Source organism: Nesoenas mayeri, assembly GCF_963082525.1.
Source record: "Nesoenas mayeri genome assembly, chromosome: Z".
NCBI classification, from domain to species: domain Eukaryota; kingdom Metazoa; phylum Chordata; class Aves; order Columbiformes; family Columbidae; genus Nesoenas; species Nesoenas mayeri.
Genome location: NC_137542.1, coordinates 70,300,490 through 70,323,400, shown reverse-complemented (window position 1 = coordinate 70,323,400; position 22,911 = coordinate 70,300,490). Strand labels below are relative to the sequence as shown.

General features: G+C 41.4%; 1 protein-coding gene across 20 annotated transcripts in view; it reads left to right on the top strand.

Annotated features, from left to right (window-relative positions):
- CELF4 (CUGBP Elav-like family member 4) overlaps positions 1-22,911 on the top strand; it is a gene marked incomplete at both ends in the record, with an annotated part of 683,534 nt that overhangs the window by 451,472 nt on the left and 209,151 nt on the right. The window lies entirely within an intron of this gene.

Sequence of the window (22,911 nt, the reverse complement as noted above, 5' to 3'; positions counted from 1 at the left end):
GAAATTGTAACTGCTTGAAGACTGGATATTAAAAATGAGCAGGTAAATTTTCTCAAGATTTTATCACTACATGCATGTGTTACATGCTGACATTCATTTGCTAATCCTCTTTCCCATCTTTTGTCCCACCTCTCCTAAAAAAGAAAACAATATGTGAAATTGAAAAATGGTGCTCACTGAGGGGTTTAAAGACATTTGAAATTTGGTATATATTTTAAAGGTCAATTTCAGCAGTAATTATGTTATAATAGTGAAGCTTTTAGGGAATGTGAAACACAAGATTAATATATTGCCAGATAGAAAGTGGCAGAAGACTCTATCTTGTGTGTGTGTGTGAGTGAGTGAGTACGTGTGTGAGTGCATATGTTGCATGTGTTGCATGGAGCTCATGGGCTCCACCAATACATCAGAACAGCTTCCAGAAATTTAAGGAACACTGATACACTTTGCACATGTATAAAACCTCCCCTGATATCAAGGACACTTGCACTGAAAACAGGCTCATATTTTTAGCCCCAGAAAGAGATTTCTGATTATAAATTTGCTATTCCAGTTAATGGTGACTGTAGCATCATCTGATCCTCACCAAACTGAGAGCCCAGTGTGCAAGGTACTGTATGGTCAGATAATAAAACCCATAAAACTACTTGTGCACATTTACTTAGTCAAGACAAAGTGAGCCTTTTCATGCACTTTGAGGAGAACTAAAGATGAGATTAGATCAAATTAAATACTCTGTTTTATAATGGGGGTCTGTGTAAAAAAATGTATTTCATCCTTTTTTAATTCTTGGATAGGTGCTCTAAGCACAGGACTATCTATGTGACTTTATATTGACAGATGAGTTATTGGCTCACTGTGCGCTCCTCGTTGTCTAATAATTTCGAGCACCTCATGTTACTCAAGCAAAAAAAGTAAAACCCCACATCATGACAATTTCAAACATCATATGAGTTTTGAGCTCTTCTAGAATGAGTTGTGTAACATGTTTCAGGTTCTCTGTTGGAAGTCACTGCACAAAGCATGTTGAGAACTTGCTCGAAGTAACCAACAAACTTTTTTTCTTACAAAAAATGCACTGTTGGAGGCCATTCTACCACTCCATGAATGGCATTATTCTGAAAACTCAGTCTAGGCTTTTTATTGGGCCACTTTTATCCCATCAAAGTTTCTTAGTCCTCTGGCTTCTTTTTGGAAATCCAAGCCTGACAGTACATTTCTAAGATGGAAACAGCTACAGGGGTGGATCAGAGCCCGAGCACAGAGGGGAGTGTTAATACTGTCTAGCTATAGCTATATGAAGCAAATCCTGCAAAATCTGGAAGCCCTTGTATGTCTCTCCTCGTTATATAGGGGTGGGATTTGTCTCCTTCATTTTTAGCATTTAGAAGTCAGGGGAAGAAGTCTGAGCTCATTTTCTTTCAGGGCCAGTAGAGAAAAATGGGCAGGCAAAGGGTGTGGATCACGCAGCTGGTCTGGGCAGGTACCCAGATTTTTGTTGCTCTCCCCCTACTACGTAGGGAGGGTAAGTGTCAAGTTCAGAGTAGGCATCTAACTCTCAGACACTTAGTCCTTAGATGAATTTCATCTGTATTCTCCGCACTGCAGATGCTCCCATTTGCATTTAAGTTAGATTCCTGAAGACTCCAAGAAGATGGTGAGTTCCCATCTCCCCAGAAAATAAGTGAATATGAAGGCAGAGCCCCCGTTGCACAGACTGTGATTGCTTGGGATCCTGCAAGGCACCTGGCCACTGCAGCAAGGCAAAGTGAAACAATAAACCAAAATATGATGTATACCAAGAGAACTAGTCATTTCCCAAAGCCCATCATACATAGCATATTTATAACATTAATTAAATGTCTGCAACTAAAATTATTTATAATAGAGACGTGAGAACTCACTAGACTATTAGTGAAGTCAGCTTGTTTCATTCCAGAAGCACTGGACAAAGACTTATTACACTGTATATGAGAGTCTTAAACACTTACTGACTTAGAAAACTTTCTTTCCGAGATGTCTGCATAACACTAATGAATGTGCTATAGAGTATAGCTTATGAGAGAAAATCCTGTTTGTCTTGACTCCTCTCTGACATATTTCCCATATAAACAAGAAGAAAAATCCTTACTTGTATCCTAATGAAATAACAATAAACAATGTTAAAGAGAGATCCAGAAAACCTACACCTTAATATCATTTGAGGCTGGGACTCTCAACAAGAGTGTGAAGGAAAGAGCAACTGCAGGATTGAAGGCCAACTGCTGTCTTTATGGGCTACAAGACCTACATTTCTGCAGTCCAGAATCTTAGCTTGAGCCCTGCCCTACAGTTTCCCACACTACTGAACCATTAGCCCACCCCCTAACAGTTTTGCTCACCATACCATAGTTGAGAGCAAACATCTTGCCAAGGACCTTTCCCAAAAGTAGCGTAAATGAATTTCTCACAGATTTATCTCCTTCCCCTTATATGGGGCTTCTCTCTCATTATTCTGAGCAGAGCCCACATGAAATAACACACCTGTTTACTGTGACTGTTGTCAGACTGAGTTAGCCTTAGGGCTAGAGAATGGTCCCTTACCCTTTTTTATTTAACAGTGTATACATACCCAGTGACTCTGCTACTTGCAGGGAGGAAAAGCTATTTTCCAGCAGTTGACTATCTGTATCTTTGAGCCGAAGGAATCTTCTCCATTCCTTCTCCAACCATGATCTTGAGCCTGGAGGCTCAAAAGCTGTTTACCCAGAGATCATTCTCTTCTCATACAGCAATGATTTGCTCCTGGGCCACTCAACTGGATCAGCCAACAAATGACTGGTGAAAGAATGAGGAGCTGGTAAGAGTAGTTATTATAGTGCAGTTAATTTTGTGGCTTGGATACCATTTTATAAGGCTACAAAGACTCACTAGTCAATCAAAATCAACAATCATTGAATAGCTTGAGTTGGAAGAGACTTTTAAATGTCATCTAATCCAACAAAGCAGGGACATCTTCAACCACATCAGGTTGCTCAGAGCTCTGTCCAGCCTGGCCTGGAATGTTTGCAGGGATGGGGCATCCACCACCTCTCTGAGCAACCGGTTCCAGTGTTTCACTGTCCTCACCATAAAAAAATTTCTTCCTTGTACCTAGGCTAAATCTACCCTCTTCTAGTTTGAAACCATTACCTATTGTCCTATTGCAACAGGCTTTGCTAAGAATTTTGTCCACATATTTCTTATAAACCCCCTTTAAGTACTGAAAGGTGGCAATAAGGTCTCCCCAGAGCCTCTTCTCCCTCTCCCTCTCCCTCTTCCTCTCCCTCTTCCTCTCGCTTTCCTCCCCTCTCCTCCTCTCCTTCTGTTCTCCTCTTCTCTTCTTCTTCTCCTCTCCAAACAACCCCAACTTTCTCAGCCTGTCCTCATAGCAGAGCTGTTCCATCCGTCTAATCATTTTTGTGGCTCTTCTGGCCCCCCTCCAACAGGTCCATGTCTTTCCTGTACCAAGGGCTCCCAAGCTGGACGCAGGACTCCAGGTGGGGTCTTGCCAGAGCAGAGCAGAGGGGCAGAATCACCTCCCTTGACCTTCTGGACATGCTGCTTTTGGTGCAGCCTCAGATACGATTGGCCTTCTGGGCTGCAGGTGCACCTTGCCAGCTCATGTCCAGCTTTTCATCTATTAGCACACCCAAGGCCTTCTCTGCAGGGCTGTTCTCTATCTCTTCATCCCCCAGCCTGTATTGATACCAGGGGTTGCCCCAACCCTGCTGCAGGACCTTGCACTTGGCATTTTTGGATCTCATGATGTTTGCATGGGCCCATTTCTCAAGCTTGTCCAGGTCCCTCTGGATGGCATCCCATCCCTCAGGCGTGTCAACTGCACCACTGAGCTTGGTGTCATCCACAAACTTGCTGAGGATGCAACCAATGCCATTGTGTGTGTCATTGTTCAAAAGAACATGTTCCCGTACAGATCTCTGAGGAACACCACTTGTCACTGATCTCCATCTGGACCTTGAGCCATTGACCACTACCCTCTGGATGCAGACATCCATAATATAACAGATGACTGCCAAACCCGATTATGATTATGTTTAACTTTTTTTTTTTTTCCTCTTCTTTTACTCTCCTTTCTGAGTTTTCTTTGAGATGAATATGCCCACCCTTTGTTGTTTCTTTGTCCTCAAGGTCATGTATCATGAAGATTTCTTTTCACCCAATAGACTGAAGGGTAAATAAATCAGGTGAAATTAAGTCCCTTCATTCCTTTCAAGTAAGGAATCTGCCCCCTGCAATTTCTCCTGGTCCTCTTAGTAGCTGCTGTCCATTTAATAAACGTTGTAGCAAGGCAGTGTCTCTTTATCATTTCCCTTTAGATTCCAAGACTCTGTGTTGTGCATTAAAGGTCTGGAGCCACAGGGTGTGCCAAGAGCTAGGTCATATGTTTTGCTGTGATGTTCCTGCTATTTCAGCTTTGTCTATAAAGGCCAAATGCTAAATTATCTTCCTGAGAGTTAATGGAGCATTTCTACAGCAAGAGGAAAAAGTGAAAAAGTTTCAAAAGAGTGGCTTGTCATCTCAACATCCAAAATTTGCCTTGCCCATCACCTGCCTAGGTAGTCTTCATTTTGCTTTCTTTGCTCAAGATTTTTTTGTGTGTGTGTGGTTTTTTTTTTTCCCTTAGCTTTCCTTCACTTTATAATCTTTCCTGTAATTCTGTAGCTTCAGTTCCAGACCCACACTCCTTTTCAGCTCTCCAATTATATTATTTTGAACTTTAACATTAAAACCAGGGTACTTGTCTGGCATCTTTCCTATATATGATTCTAAGCTCTTTGCAGATAATAATTAACCAAACCTGACAACAATCCTGGAAGTTTGAGTTAGTGGTGGCACAGAGTGCCTGAATGGTCACATATTTAATTAGTGGAAGAGCTAGGGAGAGAGCCTGGGAGTCCTGACTCCACAATATTTGATTTGACCATCTGATGTTGTCTCACAAAAAGAGCAGGAAAATATGGATCAAGCTATCCCTCTTGATATTTCACTTCATCTTACTGTAATTATGCATACATATTTAATTTACTTAATCAAGGCCAGATATCCCACCTGTCTTTTCCACCTACTACTCTTTGTTACTCTGATCACTCTGTAATTCTCTGTCTTCTGGTGCTATCCTTTCCTTTGAGATGTACACCTCTGACTGCTGTAAGGAGGTGGAAAACAAGAGTGTGCTATGGATGATTATTAAAGACTCACCTTCAGCTACCCCAGTCAGCAGGTCCAGCCAGGTAACTCAATAGTTTGCCTTTCCACCATTTTAAGTTATTCACCAACATGGACACCTTTGCCTGGGAGTTAGTTTGTTGACCATTGCAGGACTCCCTGTTTGTGGTGAGGTGGACAAGCACATCTGAGCTAATTTTTCCTCCAACATTTGAACAAGGTTGTGACATCAGGTAGGGACAATACCTTATGATAGGGAACATATACATCCCTTGCCAACCTATCCCACACATTTGTGTGAGCTCTAACATGCTGGTATATGAATTTAGCTCCTCTGCTTCCTTTAGTGTGCTCCAGATAGACTGGGTGCCGGTTGGAGGGCTGGGAAGATGGTGCTTGGGAAGAGCACAGGTCAGTGGATTCAGGACATTTGCATATGTTCTTCACCTCTTCATATAGACATATTTCAAATTACCGTGTCCACAGTGGCAAAGGAAGCTGTGGCAGAGCTCATGACTGTTCCTCTGGTATCACTTCATGAGGTGTCCCCTTATCAGTGGAACCAATGTCCACCACCCCATGCAGATACCTCGGTACAGCTAGGGGCACCAACCCTCTCGCATACCAGACCCGATTCTCTCAGTTTCTGCATTGTTTCTAGTGTTCGTCATCTCCCCTCGTGCTGCCGTCTCCCTGACTAATTAATAAGTGAGTCATCTTCTCCTGTGGCCTAGAAATGCATTCAAACTGTCAGTGGGGCATTTATTTATTTATTTAGTTGTGGTTAAAGGCCTACTCTTCTAAACAATGAAAGGATAAATAAAATCAACTCAGACAAGGTTATTTCACATTCCTAATTTCCAACACCTTTTTTTTTTACTAAAGCCTCACGGTGCTTGTTCATGTTCTCCCCCCTTCACTCTCCCACCCGCTAACAAAAAACAAAATACATTTTCGAATCAAGATAAAGCCATCAAAGAACTAACTAAACATGATTAGAAAGGACCTCTCCTTAATGGGAAAAAAATCATGATTTAGACCTGGCTGCTTTCCAAATATCCCTGTGCAATCAACCAAAGAAACACATTTTAGAAAACAGAATTGTAAAAGTAACTTTGAAGAATTGGTTACCATGGAAACAGATCTGTAAATACTTAACTGCAAACATTAAGTGACACAGTGATATTCCAGAGCCCAGGATGCCTTAAAAGGATGGCAAATTTCACCCAGCTCTTTAAATAATCAACTCGGCTGTGCTTTGATTTTTCTTCTTTTTTTTCCCCTTTCTTTTCTATTTTTTTTTCACACTATTCAGTGCAATCGCATCCCTGTTCTCAGGCATGTGCGATAATAGAAGTGCCAGAACTATTTTATAAAAGAGAGTCCTGATCTTTTGTAACATGGAGGCAGAGAGGAATGAGGGGGCACCAAATACAGAGTCAGAGCAACCTGTGGAGTCTGAAAATATAGCTCAGAGTCGTTCTGTTTCCCTGCAACTGCAGGATAAAAAGAAAGCATGATTGATTGTGGCTTTTCACTGCATGAAAAAAACACCAACGACCAACAATTTCTTGTCATCTGCCAGGGAAGAATCAGATGCAAAGAAATAAAAGGGTTATGAGCAATTTTAATTTAAACAAGTGTGTGCATTTATGTTGTGCCCTAGCCTTAAATCTTTGCTCAGAGTTAACTCACTCATGGGTTCCCCAATACATTTCAGGACCTCACTTCTGTTGCCTTTGGTAGAGTAAGAATGCCTCCTCCCTCTGGGAGTCCAGACCCATCTCCTTTCTTGTCGTGGTACATCCATGCCCTGTGGGCTCCTCCGATTCAGTTAAGAGGGTGGCTTCACCTGAAGGCTTCATATGTGTGGAGGCCAAAACCTCTCTCCCCATGCTAAGATCAGAAATGTCAACAGCACTCATGTTTCCTCCTGGCAGAACAGCGAGAGGTGGATGCTGATAGACCTTTCTTGACTGCAGGCACTGATTACAGAAGACTGCAAGCCTGCTTTTCTGAGATTTTGAACATGCTGAATTTTCAGACACACTTCAAAAGGCATATGTGCTACCCCTGGCCTAGAGGGAGGTGAGATGCGTCATTAGTACCATAGTGTGAAGGACAGCTTAAAAAATGGCCGTGACCCAGTGCATGACAGCACAGCAGACTGTGGTTAGATATCTAGTCCCATTAGCTGCATCTTAATGACCTTGCTCACCTATTTGAAGTTTGGGCAATATAGGTTTTACTGCAGTTTTAAGCCTAACGTGGACAGAAGCTGACAGCAGGTTAATTTAACTTGTAGAAACATTTTGGGCAAGGTGATCCCTCTTTGGCTTCTAACAGATCATTCTCAGAACCCATGAGCACCCCTACACTGCTAAAGTAGTGTATATTTTTTTCCAGAGTAAGGGTCTAGGAGAGAGGAGAGGATTTTTTTTCCTACTAGAACGCTGCTATTGGCAAGCACTTGGATTTGAACCAGAGATCCTCACTGCTGAGCAACAGCCTGTGAGTATCTGCAAACATGAGTTGAGCTGTCGCTTTAGGAGGACCTTTAGTAACCCGCTTGTTTTCATCGTTCTGGTTGGGTTTGAGGTTTTCTCTTCCCTGTGGACTGGCTGTGTTATCCTACTGAAAGCTGAGCAGTATTATCCTTTAAGCTGGTTTTTCTGCCCAGCTTAGAAAAGAAGGGACAGGGAGAGGAAGGAAAAAAAAAACGTAGAGGCCAAGGATGCCAGAAAAAGCAGGAAGGGACAGAGAAATGCAGTTTGAAAGGAGCCCTGATCTCTAGAGTGATCACCTTTTACTTAGACTTTTTTTTTTGCTGAAAGTCTGTACAGCTGTAAGAGGTTCATCTTTCCTCTATCTAGTCTTGGGAGTTACTGGAATGAACAGCGAAACACAGAGAGAGGGATAAACCTAGATCTAGATAAGTTAGCAATCGATTTATATAAATGGATATATATATATATATATATATATATATTTTTTTTTTTTTAAGAGTTGTCTCTATCTCAGCTGAAAAGTTCCCACCTGGATCTCTCCTCTGCCCAGCCTGCATATCTCTGTTTCTCACACACTTGCCATCTGTCTGGGAACCTCTGAGAGAAATCCATGTGATCTTTGTGGAAGGAAAGTGAGGAAAAGCACATTTCCTTTGCCTTCCTCCACTCCCACCTGCCCCCTCCTGTGGGTGCGTGTTTGAAGGAGATGTGTGTGTGGCAGGCAGAGCCCAGCACAGAGCAGGGAGAGGAGAGGTGGCTCTCATTTGCAAAATCCATGGTGTTTTCATCCTTGGCATGGTGGTGATGGGGTGGGGGAGACGAAGGGGGTATGGCATGTCACTTCACTTTATCACTGCCTGGGCTCTCGCCTTGTCATTCGGCACTTGCCATGAATCTAAAGAGGGTTTGGCCTTAATAACTTCACACAAGTGCTGCATTGCCAGTGACTTTAGAGATGGGTGACAGCAAGCAAGGAATTATAATGAATTGCTGCAAATGCCTTCTTCACACAAATTACAGTTATTTTCCTCTGAGCCTGCATGCCTTCCAACATCAGGGTTTTGGTTCAGAAGATAGCGCTGGGTGTTTATGTGTCTAGGGAGAGAGACCTACATTTTACCATCACACTTGAACCCATTCACCCCATTTTTTTTCACTGTCACCTCCATGTTCTTTTTGTTTGTTTGTTTGTTTGTTTGTTTGTTTCAGATCTTTTTCCTTAAATGTTGTTGGAAACTTGGTTTTCCTAATGAAAGCAATATACTGCTCACAAGCTACCCTGCACTTTGGCGTGGAAAGAAAGGAAATTTGGCCACTGTTATGACTGCAATGATTTATTTTGGGATTAACATGTTGCTCTGTCATAACACTTACCAAGACTGGACTGTGAAGGTCCCATTCTCCACTGAGGACCACACCACATGGCTGTTTAGCCATCCTGATGAGGGTGCCTTGGTGAAGGTGCCCTTAAACACCATGTCTGCCTTCATCAGAGCAGCTGTTTTGTCAACTGTTCCTGCAAACATAGTCCAGCTGCTCAGCACCCAGAGCACCCATGTAGAGGAGGTTCAGGTCAACCCTGACTGTTGGCCATAGGCAGAGTGAGTTTAGTCAAGCTGTAGTGCATTATTGCAGGAAAGACCATATTTAAAATAATCCTCCAACTACAGCATGGCTTCCTTTAAACTGGTGCCAGTACAAAGGCATTTCTCACTTCTGCATTACTGTCTCTATCGTTTTCTTTAGCTTTGAGAGGTAACGAAGCTAAGCAGTTCTCATCATTTCTAAGAAGGAGTAGCCAAAATTCTTCACCAATAGGTAAAACTGCCCTAAAATCTCCTTGCTGCTAACACATAGCTAAGCTCTCCATCTTAATGTTAATTCCAGATGAGAAGAGAACTCTTTGCTAGGGTTCAGTGCATAGTTATCCTTGGGGTGAAGTGTCCTGGGTTGGGAACAGGAGAGCACTTTGCTTTGTCACTCTCTGCACTGAACACTGGAGGTGGTACTGTATCAGTGCCTTCTTCCCTGTGCATGGGTTCAGGTGATTTTAGGGGTGGTCTGCAGACAGCAGAGGACATGTGAGACAAAAAATCGAGGATTACTTTCAGTGAGGTGTCAAAGGAGAACTCAGGAAGTCATTTTGTGTAGTTCTGCACAAGGTCATTTCTGTTCTTGCTGAACATCTTCCAAAGGCACTGCAGCAAATGGGAAAGTTTATTTTGACTGCCCTGGTTTTTGTGGCAATTTGGGAACATGAGCTAGTTTCTCCATGTGAGTCAGAAGTATAACTCTAAGTAAACACTAACCTCATCAAGTCTAGGTATTCAAAAGAATCACTGAAGAGTTTTGATTGAGACCACAGGTCAGTGGATCTTTTGAATAGTTTAAGCTGCTCCTACCTGGTTCACTCTGCCTCAGTGTAATCATCCATACGACAAGAGATGCTTCAAATGTTTAATTCCTAGATTGGTCTTAAAATACATTGTGCTATTGCCCATGTTACTTGTTTAGTTAGCAGCTGTCGTATGTCAGGATTAACTAAGTGATGATATTGCATGGCAGAATTATTTAAATTATAAATGGGGTTATTCTTAAGTGGTTAAAAACAGGATGTGTCTGCCATTCAAGCCCATGTTATCCTGGAGGTGTACACCTGCTGCTGCTGGGTCTCAGGTGCATTCAGGACAGGCATTTGATCTCCTTCTGCTTTCATTCCTCTGCATGGAAATGGGTTAGTCATTGGCTGTTGTTAGGCCAGACGAAGGCTACTTACAGAGCATCCTGAGAAACAGGGAACTGAAGAGGAATATTATTAAATAGTAAGCTATTTCAGTAGAGGCACTGAAAGCATCATGCTTGCGTTTGTGGTAGTCTGGTGTGTCTTTGCGCTGCCACTGACTTGGTTACTGGCAGGGAGTATCTGTTGCTGCTGCTGGCTCTGCAGTGTGAATGCAGTTAAAGGGACACTGCCAACATGCGCTACCTCCTCAGGAACAAAATGTGAATTACAAGTAGTTTCAGGTCCTGTGTTTGCCCTTGAGTATCCTTTGCTGATTTCTGTTGTCTCACAAACATGTTTTGAAATGCCTTTCCTTCCCTTGCTGCAATGTGAAAGCCGTATGACTGACTGTCAGTCACCAGATGAGTGTTGCGAAGTCCATCGCTGGTGAAAGGGTGATAGTTTCATTTCATCAGTCTCTCTGTAAGAAAGTGCACAACGATAGTATTCTGCATCATGCACCTTGTCAATACATTTATCAATTAAGTTTCAAGGCGAGGAAGACATCCTCAGGCAGTACCAGCACCTGCTTTTACAGAGCTTTTCCACACATCCACTGCTGGCCTGTGTCAGAGATGGGATGTGCTAGTCTGAGTCTGTGGTCTCTCTCTGTGCAGCCATTTGCAGGTTATGAATTCTGGCATCTTTATTTCTTTACAGTTATCTCAAAAACTGAGCGGGGTACTTCAATGTTCACTTCACAATGGGATTGGGCAGGGTTAGACGTTAAAAAAATCTATACTTAATTTGGAGGTGACTAAGCATTGCTGGTGCCATCTCACAGGTGTATTATATTGCAGTTACTTTTGTCCAAGGCTCTAAATTCAGGAATGAACCTCAATTTTCATCTGCAACTGTTTTGTACTAGTGTAACTGCACTGGACTGAAGTGTGGCCACATGGTCTACGGTTATTGAGCTACTGGTACCTATGAGTTGCCACCCACCATTTGGCCTTCTTGTGGGGTTTTTTGCATGTGAGGATGGCAGAGCTACACACTCTTATTTGGTGAGTTAGGTCAGATGACAGAGGGTAATTGATTACGTACAGCACCAAAATCTCTAACATAGGAGTTATGCACTAAATACTGCAATGTTAATTTATCCAGATCAGGTGTGAGCACACAGTCACATTTACATTAGTGAGCTAGCTAGAACTGCTACAAAGTTCAAGTTTTAAAGTTGGTTTTATGTAGAAGAACAGAAAACAGATTTTCTACAACTGGGCATTAATCCCAGATTCTATCTGAACCTCAGGTTCAATCTGGAACTTTTTGAAACACAGTTAAAGCATCAAAAACATCAAAGACATTTGAACCAGCAGTATATAAGATCAGCACTTTGTTTCATGTGCCTTATGCTTTTGTAATCCTTTATCTATTTCCATATACCTGGATTACTGTACCATTTAACCAGGGCCTTACTTAAAATAGTTAAACTATATTCCTTTAAAAGGTCAACAGATTCTACCTTATTATAAAACTTCCTAAATGAACTAAGCAGAAGTAGAAATGTCCTCACAGACTTCTGCCTTGCTCTAACAAAATGAACCTAAATAGGAAAACTGACTTAAGCAATTACAGTTTTGTCAACATTTGGTTTTGTCCTGAATTGGAATGAAAAGGAGGAATGTCAAAACCTGTCTTGGCACAAGGAATTCCAGAAACGCTGAAACTTTTTAGTCTGACATCTTTGATTGAAGAAGAACATTTAGACTTTTCTCAAATTGAAATTCAGTTTCCAGGCGGCCAGACCTGAGCTGTCGCAGTGCCTCAGGCAAATGCTGTGGATGGGGAGCACCAAGGGATTTGTAGCCTGGCAGGGGAGCCCAGCCCTGTGAAGGATGGGGATGTGAGACAGCTAAACTATTGCTCTCACAAGAAATGGCTCTCAGCACTGTTATTTGAATTGTGGGAAGATTCTACTTTCATCATAAGTCCTTCAATTATCTTTTTTTCAAACAATAGAAAATTATCTCTCATTTAAAGGAGAAAATAGTCCATGGGCTTAGCAGAGAAAAAGAGACATATGACCAAAAACACACTCTTGAAAGGTAGAATTAAGTGTTTTGTGCATACTTTTGAAGCAGGAAAAAACAAACAAACAAAGGAATCACAAAAAAAAAAAAAAGCCACAAAACACAGTTGTTTGCTGTATTTGATGAGGCACTTGTGTTTTCAGACAGTTTGACCAGTGCTCATCCATAAAGCATCTTGTCTACTAGATTTTGAGACATTAATGGCATGGAACACAATGTATTTTCTGTTGCATAATTTATGATGATATGTTATTACTAATTAAATGCAATAATATTAATGAATGCAGTCCTCAGGCATGAGCAAACTCAGTGACTTGAGCAGTTCAGGTTGCTTTGTTTAGATTCCTCATGTAAGTCTTTATCTTTTAAAAAAAAAAAAAAAAACAAAGAAAAGGAAAAAAAAATACAATAGCCTGATGTTTCACAGATTTCTTTTCCAAAGCATTTTGAGGTACATCTCACCAGTAAACTGGGCAGAACTGGTCCAGGAAAGGAAAGTGATGACTATTCTTTACGAAGTGAGAATCTTCACAGTTGCAGATGTACATCATACACAATTATATGTCTTAAATACATTAGTCCTGGAGAAGGGAAAGAGCTGTGTTTCATGTCTGTGAGGTTCTCAAATCTAACAAAAGAGCAGTAACTGCAAGTGGATTACACCAGCTAAACACCTGTCTAAACGTCTGTCTTCTTTATAGAGGAACCTTTCTCTTTACCTTCTTTTAATTCCTTCTCTATTTCTTTTTCATTTGCTATTTCAAATTTTGAGAACAAAGTAAAAAACAAAAACCTACGTCTATGACTTTGAGCTGCACATTGTCTTCTTCTGCCTTCTCTATGCTGACACAGACAAGATTTCAACACCACAGAGCCAGACTGGGGATGCTAGTGGTGGTGGGAAATGTGGTAAGAAGGAACGAAAAGAATTAAACATATAACTTGGTGAACTCAACCACATTCCCCTAGTACCACAGAGCAAGTAAGGGAAAAGATACTGTGTGAAGGGATTTTAAGCAAATGGGAAAAACAAGAAGACGAACAGCTAGGTGGGATGGAAAACAATTTAAAGATGTGTGGAAACACAGATTTGCAAAATAAAAAGAAAGGTACATTGTAAGGTGCCATGTGAATTTTCAATGGAGAGATGCACATGATCAACTTCGCCTCCATCTTCCATTTCCACTGATGAAGTCCCATCATCAGTGAGGAACGGAGAAGGATCCCTGCTGTTGGAGGGCAGAGCAAGGATGCTCAGCCCTAGATGGAAATCAGGCAAAAGGAATGTTTGGTCAGTTTAGCTTTGAATGAGAAGTAAAGGAGTCAAGAGGCAGAGAGAGGAGGAGAGGGAGAAGGAGGGACAATCTTGGCTGTTTTGTTAATTTAAAAGTGCAGTGGCACAGCAGACCCTGTATTTGATGTCACTGATATGAATTTCAGGCCTTTCCTTCCCAGAGAGCAACAGGGAAGGAAATAAGAAAGGCAGAGGTCACATTTAACCTTTCCCTCCCTAAAGAGCAGAGGTAAAGGGCTGTCAGATGCAAGGAGGTCAAAGGAGCTCTGACCGTTACCACCCACCACTAGGAGAAAGGCTTATGCCTGCTTGTGTTTTGAACAAGACAAGGAGACTTTGATGGAGAGGAAACCCATTACATATCTTGCTGTAATGGATTTTAAATGCCTTTATTTACCAGCAGTGGCAATAACTTCCTGTTGATATCACAGCATCACCAGCTAACAATAAAGGAATCTCTCAACTGACAGTGCATGAGGTCAGGAAATAATTCTCCTGCTCTCTCTTTGCATAATTGACCCAGTGAATTATGGGGTGAAATGGGGAGATCACCATCTTCCAAGGCAGCAAGAACCATCCGGGCAGAAGACAAGTACCAACACTGTACTGCTCAGTACAGCAAATTCTGTTGTCTCTTTTAATACCCACATTATTTCACCTGCAGAGATATCAGCGAAAACCAAAATGTTTAATACTAATGTTGGTAAGTCTACTGTTCTTTTCCAGGCTTTATATCATCCTTGGCTAAGCTGAAATCTGATCAGTAGTGTAAATCCAGAACCTCTGTCTTGAGAATGCTTGCTGACAAATTGGAGAAGAAATAAACTCGGTGGAATAAGTTTTATTTCTAGCCACCTCTACATGCTGAAATGCTGTGAAACATACCTAGCATAGCCATTTCCTGGTTCTCCCTCTCCCCTATTAGTTTCTAAAGATAGTTCAGCTAAATTCAGTTTATCACAGAATAGCTGAGGTTGGAAACGATCTCTCGAGATCATCTAGTTCAGTACCAGGAGGGGCTGGAGCTATTTTTTATGTAAAAGATAAACTATGAGAACTAAGGAGGCAGTAGCCAGCTACACTTTACTGCATTTGTTTGTGTTTAGTAAAGAGCAGGTTTTCTTGTCACATATCCCACAGTATATTTAGAAAAGAAAACTGCTGCCTTTACCAAAGTAAAATTTCTTCCTTATTCCTGATAAATGTGGGATTTCAAAACTCAGTGGCAGACAGAGTTGGAATTATTGCTCTGGATACTGAGTACATCATATTTCAAGCAAAGGGTAGAGGGTTCAATGAGAAAGACTAGGTGTGGACTGCAGGAGCTCATCTCTGAGTACGTGCTCTCCGTTTTGGTTTTGCTTAAGCAGAGTACTGACTGAGATAAGAGAAGATACACATCTTTGCAGTTAGCAAAGCCTGGTCCCTGAGACAATGACCCTAGATTCCCAAAGCCTCTTCTGCTTTTAGGAATGCAGTTCAGTCCTTTGCCTGGGTAGCTATTCTCACAGCTCTGTCTTCTGTACTTGTAGGATCTTTCCCAAATCAACATGTGGGGCACAAAGAGAGCCTGAGGTCCCTTTGTCTTCCTCAGCAGTCTGAGGAGGAGGGTGACCTCTGGACTAGCTCATATTAAATTTTTGTCTTTAACACCCTAGGGACCCCAGAAAACCCATGAAACAAGTTCTGTGCTCCACCATCAGTATTTTTTCACTGGGTATGTGAATTCTCTAACTGTCATACAAGTGACAAGAGGAAACAACACAAAACTTGGCATTTTATAAGAAAAAGCTCCAAAGCCTTTCACAGCTTCATAACTGTGACAACCTGCAGATGTTCAAAAGTGGTGAATAAGACTCCTTAAAAATCACAACACTGATCAGCTTAAAAAACATTACTTTTTTTTTTCAGTGCTTAAATTAGTGGCTTTTTTTCATTTATCATGTTGTTTTCAAGTGTGCAGGGCTCAGGACTTGGTTCACATTTTCAAGGTTTTGTTGTTCACAGCAATTTATGTCTGGAAAGTTATTTGTTTTTTAACTGAAAGCTGTGATTTGCACACATAACAGCAGAACTCTGTGAGGAGTCATGGATCAACACAAAATATCCTGACATTCAAAGCAATTGCTGGAGTTGATAATATGGATTCCTTACTGCTGTTCAGTGGCTTCTTTGAAACCAGTAAGTGTGTTTTTAAGGATGTTAGAAATTCAAACAGAAAAAAATCTTGATAAAAGAATCCAGTAACAAATAACTGGTCCGCTATGACAAAGATGGTTCTTAAACTGTGTAAGAACTTGTGGGAAATTATTTTTTATGAGGTATGTGGTAGTGATCTCTTTGATGCTTGCATCCCTGAGGAGAATATGTACATCGTTTAAAGTGTATTCACTGTGAATTCATGCAAGAATTCACAAAGTTTAGCATCAATTTTCTTTAGCTCTAAGCAGCCTCTCAGATGGATTTCACTTGCATTGCAAGTGTAAAAGGCAGTGGCCACTCAATGAACCTGGACAGCAGAGGGGCTTGGAGACATATGTATGTATATATTTTGTTTTTTCCCTCCCCACTGCTAAAGAGAAGGGCTTCCTCATGTAAAAGTGCCAAAAAACAGTTGAAGAAGAAAAGACAAAGCCTATGAGACATGCAGCTGAAAGTCCCTTGAGAGGACCCAGTGGCTTAAGAAAGACCCTTTGAATGATCAATTCCCTTATGTTGTTCATTGATTTTCTCCTGGTTTTCCCTTATCTTTCTTTTCCTGTTGATATCTCTTTAATTGATTCCTGATTACAGATTACAGCAGTTACAAACTGCTATTTGTCAAACAATGGAGAAAGGCTTCTCTCTGTGGCTTGGAGAAATGCATGCAGCTCTTGATAATTTCAGAAGGTTCAAACTGAACAAGCTGTAGAGAATGTAAGATGATCTGGTGGTAATTGGTAAAGAAGGAGTCTGTACAGACTCTTCTTCAAGCAACTACCCTGTTTACACTCCCCAGCCTTTATACTGCTAGGAAATCCTGTGTCCTGCCAGAATTACAATGCAGTAGAATCTGCAACTGAGTTCAAAATGTGCTTCTCAGACTCATTATCAACTCCAGCTCTGTTTGCAATGCTTAGCATATAAATTATTTAAATTTAACTAACTACATAAATTATTCAAGTTCCGCCCCTCCCTCGCCCCAGTCTTTAACAGACACTGCAGAAAGTCCAGTGCTAGTGGTGTCAGACTCTACTGCCAATCAGATAGGAGTGTTAAAGGTATCTCACAGCATTGACAGTGCCCAAACAACCACGAGAGTCTTAAAAGGGCAGCTACCAAAAGATGAGCGATAGTGACATTGTAATGTTCACCACCAGTGGTGGGCTTTATTCTGCTTACTAGGATAAACAAAGAGGGAGTTACAGAAGGGGTGTTTGTTCTGGAATCAGTACAAGATAATCCTGTTAAATGCTTTCTGTTTTGCTTTTGGATGAACTCAGGGCTTGTTGGTCCTGCTATGGGGAAAGTGAGGTGGTCAACAGCCTTGCTGTGAGCAAGCCTAGTGCAGTGTCAAGGGACTCTCGCCTTATGAGGCATCATCCTGACCTGCATCCCCTCTCTACTGGTGCAGTACTTACAAGGATGAATAGGAGTGTGGTCTTGATCTCCACTGTCTTCTCCTTTTCTTTCATCTGCTGTATCAGCTCCATAACCAAAGTCCACAGTGGCTAGAATGAAACTCTGACTTGAAGGCATGTGCAAGCAGGTTGTTTCTTTAGGGTCTCAGTCAGACATCTGGTTGAGATGCCTGAAGTAGACAGGTATGGCTCCAAACTCCAAGAGAGCAGTAAACTAGAGAGCCTGCTTTAGAGGGAGGGCTGTCAAAGTCTTGTTCTGAAGCAGTCATCAGAGAGAAGCAGTAACAAAGTATAATTATAGCAGGAAACCTGAACAGGGCCCTTGGTTTCAATGGAGCCTGTCTGAATTATTCTTTATATACAGATCTTTTCTTACATGTTTTATTCTTGCTGTTCTCTTAATTTCACATTTCAAATATGATTTAAGAAAGCAGCCTCTGCCAGGGTTCCTGACTTTGCTCTGATTGATTTGTAAATCTGTGAGGACATGGTTGAGTTAGATTTCTGACTATGTCCAGACATTGCGATACATCACAGCTGTGGGGTTTGCAGGCCATATTTCAGCTGTAGGGAAACAAATGAATTATTTTGTTTTTCACAGTCCCCATGGACCATCCATGTGGTGGTTCAACACTGGTCTAAACAATACAGGACAAAATCCAAGATACTGAGGGCTACCGGTTTAGTGTGGAGTTAGTGTAGCTATCAAGGACTGATACCAGTCCAGGGTACAGAAAAATATATAATAAATATATTAACTCATTTGAAGAACATACGGATGGCCAGGGCGTGATCTTTGTTGAAGGGAGAAGGGAGTACAGATCATATAGCAGAAGGACATGAAGATAAAAGAGACCTGCTAAGACATGTTGTGAAGTCTCATAGCAGCATCCCCTTCATCGTATGGCTCAGAGCATCCTATAGATGAGACAGTGGTATTGCAGGGGTAGTGGTATGGCCTCTTTTGCCACTTCAGTGAATTTGCACCTGTGAGAAAGGCAGGTCTGAGGCTCAAATGACTTGAGTGTGATGGAGGAACCAGGCTGCCACCTTTGTGATTTCACAGTGAGTCTCATGATACTTGGTGTTTTCCAGTTTACACATATAAAAGCCTGTTTTACTTTCGTTTAAAAAGTAAAAGATTACAACTTGATTACAGAGTTGCGGAGTATGGCTGGCAAACCTGAACCCTTAAAGCACAAAAGAGCAGAAAGAAAACAAAATTACCCAAAGTAACCCTTAGAAAAAGACAAATCAGAATAAAAACCATTTTAATCTATCCTAATGATTCAGGGCAAAGAGGGAGAACAAACTCTCCTATCTCATTTTCAGCAGTTTGGGGTTGCTGCAATACAAGCGGTTGAGAGATATGCCATATTCATTAAATATGGATGTGGCATGCTTCTTTCTTTTTAGGCCACCAAGAAATGACATTCTGTGTGTGGTGATAACTAAGAGGATAAGGCGGTGTTTCTATTGGTTTCATGCTTGCCTGTATTGGACTAGATAGACGTAATCACCCTGGAGATACTGTATTTACTTCCCCTTCCTTATTTACTTTGTTTCTTTTATTTCACTTTAGGGGACTAGGCTGGAATTGACATTTCTTTCTCTTCAGCAGCTGCCTTCTCTCTCAATGCCGGGTCTCTGGGCACTGAGTTAAGCCAGACAGTGGAATGGACCTGCTGTAAATAGTGTTGATAAATTGGGTAGATAACAAAGTGTGGCCTGGTTTACCCCAGTGCACAGAGTAATAAAAAAGAGCTTCTGCCTCTGAAAGGTCATCGTATCAACAAGGGGAACGATTGTGGGAATGGCAGTTGAGAGACGCTTGTCGCTAAAGTCACTTTTTCACAGGAGATGCTGAAGGGATGATGCCAAGGCCTTTTCCTCCCTACTCTCACCCCTGAGGTCATCTGATTTTAATTGTGCTGTGTGGGACCATGGCGATGAAGATCCCTGGTCCAAACAGAGGTGAGCAACAAGGGTCCCAAAAACTCTCATGAACCAGATGAGTCCAAAATGGTCAACCATATGGGAGCTTTTCCAGCTTGATGAAATGAGGTAGACCCTCAAGGACTAAGTGGTCCTTAAATGCTTTATCACCTCATCCTGTGTAACTGGTAGGCCTTAGTGAGAGGCATGGATGCTACCATTAAGCCACAATTCTCTCAAATAGTTCAGTGCTTTCATGTGATAATTAAAAAATGGTCCCTTTTTATTCTGTGTTTCCATATGTCAGTTCATGCAGGAGAAAGAAGTGTAATAGCCAACAGGCAATCTACTCAATAGACATCACCAAAATGCCATTTTGGAGGTTCCAGATCTCTTGTGGGTCACCAACATTGAGAACAACTTATACCACATGCATCCATCACACAGTAGGCACAATGGAAATGAGCCAAAGGAATAGCTCCAATGGATAATTAGGAGTCCTAGGCCACTTTGAGGAAACTTAAACCCAAAAAGCTGGTCCTGAAAAATCATTCCTTCCCTTTTGAGCAGTCAAAGCAAATGTTGTATATTCAAAAGCACCAAATCAGAGATGATAGAACTGAGAATACAGTGTGTTCGACATGTGTCCACAAATACTGGCAAATGGAATAACCCCTGAGGCCTTGCCTAGACTTGCAGTGTTTTCCATGTAAGAACATGAAAAGTGTTCATGTAAGAACATGAAAAGTGCCTGTACAATGATTTTTGCCTCAGTTCCTCTTCCAGCCTTCAGCACTCCAGAGCTTGTGGGATTCCTAAACCAAATTTGTACATAAAGCACTTTGTACATCAATGAGAAAGTATCCATAAAGCGAAGGCATTGCCACTTGGTGGGGAAAACTTTTGTTCTCCCCAAAGAAGCTAAACAACTATGAAAAAGTATTGATTCTATCATTTTATTTCAAGAGTGATGCCCATGGTGTATTACAAAAGGAAGCATTTCTACAGTAGAGTGAGTTTCTTAGCTCTATAATGTATTGTGCTGCCCTAATGATATTACACCAGAGGTGGTTTTCTAAATGGGGGGAGAAATAGGTTTTGCCACTTTCTCTGTCGTTTGATTCTTTACTTGGCTACAATATTGGCTTATAGTAGATTCCAGCAGCACTCATGGCCTGCTCCCAGATAAATATTGAACTCTCTGATGAGTTTTTTATAAATGAGATTGAGGTTTTGGGGACATTCCTATTTTGCATTGAGAATTGGCCCATACAGAAGACTAGATTTTGATGGATCATCAATTTGTGTCATTTACTACCATTCCAAATGAAAAGTGATGTGGATTTGGAAACCTCAGCTAGATAGGGAACTGTGGAGAAGGAGTCGAGTTTGGCCAGAGTGGGAAATTATGATGCCTTGGGAAGATGACAGCAAACAGGCTCAGGGCATGTCTAAGCAAGACCCAAGTAATGCCCTTTGAAAAAGCAATCTAATAATTTAATACTCGTTGCTGGATAGTAGTGTCATGAAGCCCAGAAAAGCAATTCTTGCTTTGGCCACACTCACAGTCTTCCAGGGAACCAAGACCAGCTCATTAGATGGCAAGATTTGTGCTCCTTGCAAGAAGCTGGTCCCCGTCCAGTTCTGACAGTCTCAGCCAGCCTGTGCCATCTGGCTGGGACATCTCCCCAAACACAGAGCAAAGCTTTTCTCAGAGCTCCAGACACATGGAGGGAATATTTTAGAGGTCTGGAAACAGTGGTCAGACTCAAGTGTTGCAGCTTTTGGCTCCAGTGGCCACTTCATTACAGATGTTGTTGAGGTCCCTTGTGATTTCCAGGCACTTTTGGAAAGCACAGAATGATTCAGTAATCACAAAATAAGAGCAGAAGTAGAAAACTATAATTGCTAACTACCCCCCTAATGATTACTATTCTACTTCTTCCCTGCCTCTGAATGAGAAAAAAACTCCCATGTATCTGCAGGATGACCTGGACCTGAGTTCCTCTGAAGTGAAGTTGGTTTGGTTCAGTCTTGCAGGAGGCTCTGGGCTCTGATTGACGATGGGAAGTGAGATAATAGGGCCCTTAGCAACTCACCCTCACCTCAGCCTCATCCACTGGGCAGGTACGGGCTAATGCATTCGGCTCCTATTGCTAAGCAAGTCGGGGTTATAAACATGATTTTCATAATTGGGTTTTAACACACATAGAAACCACCCAGCAGCGATAATAGTTTTGCACCAGCAGAGCCTTAAGACAGAGGAGAACAGCTTCTCTGAAGTGTTAAGAATCCCAGCACATTTATCTTAATAAGTTTTATTACAGCCTGCCAGTTTAAACCTAATGACTAATTTATCGTATAAAATACCAGCAATATATTTTTTGATTTTGCTAATTAATTATCTCAAACAAAGGTGATATTTATAAAACTGTCCAGAAATGGTATGTGCATTAAAATTGCCTTGCAGCAGGAGATGAAATTATTACTAATATGGGATCAAATTATTACTGTATTGACTTAGTTACTTTATTACCTCATAATGGATTTCTTCATTATTTTCCCCGGGATTGTAGCATTCATGATTGCATTAAAGTCTGTTAATCTATGCAAATATCATTAGGAACTACTAATAAGCACAGCAACTTTCTTCAATTTCAAGGAATGTGGTAAGTACTCTCAACACATTGTTATGTTCTGTTAGTGTGATGGGATTAACTCAGCCTTTGAGTCTTTGGGACAGTGGGTGGGCAGCAGATCCCTTTGAGCCTTTTCTTCCTTAATGGTAGATGAGGTAGAAAGGGGGGATCTGTTCTATTTAGGAGGTGGGATGAGGGTCACCATTCTTGGCTCCACCACTCACACCCTGCCTGAGGTCAACCTAGTCACCTGTCAGTTTGCAAAAGGGCCATGTCACACAAAGCTTCCCTCTTTTTTTTTCCAGCCTTGCTATTTATCCTCAAAAGCAATATCCCCCACATGTATTTTCAAACTACAGTGGGAACCAGTTATTCTCTAAAGGTTAACTAATGGGGTGATGTCTTTTTTACATGTACGACGAGGCAGAAGCAAATAGGGTAGGTGGGTTTTCAACATAAGCCACAGCTTTTGAGTATCCCATGTGTGATCTAATGCCTTCACACTGACATTTCAGAGGTACTCAATGAATCATTTTCAAGAGATCGGAGTCTGCTGAAGAGCTGTGAGTCGGTGTGTTTGTATTGACCACTTAAAAAAAAAAATGCAGACAAACGTTGAGCCTTGAATGTTTCATTTTCCAACAGCACCAAAATCTGAAAGATGCATGCCTAAGTAGAAGAATAGGTAAGGGGAGTTAGGCATGCACTAATAAGTACACGTCTGTTGAACAGTGTAACTATCTATCTCTATTACCGATTACTCCAATTTCACATTTTCCATGCTTAGATAACAAGGTTACAGACATCTTTGTAATAAGGTATGCAAAATGAAATAGAAGAAAATAAAGTTAAACTGGATGGCTGAGTGACAAGGAAGGAATCTCACCTCC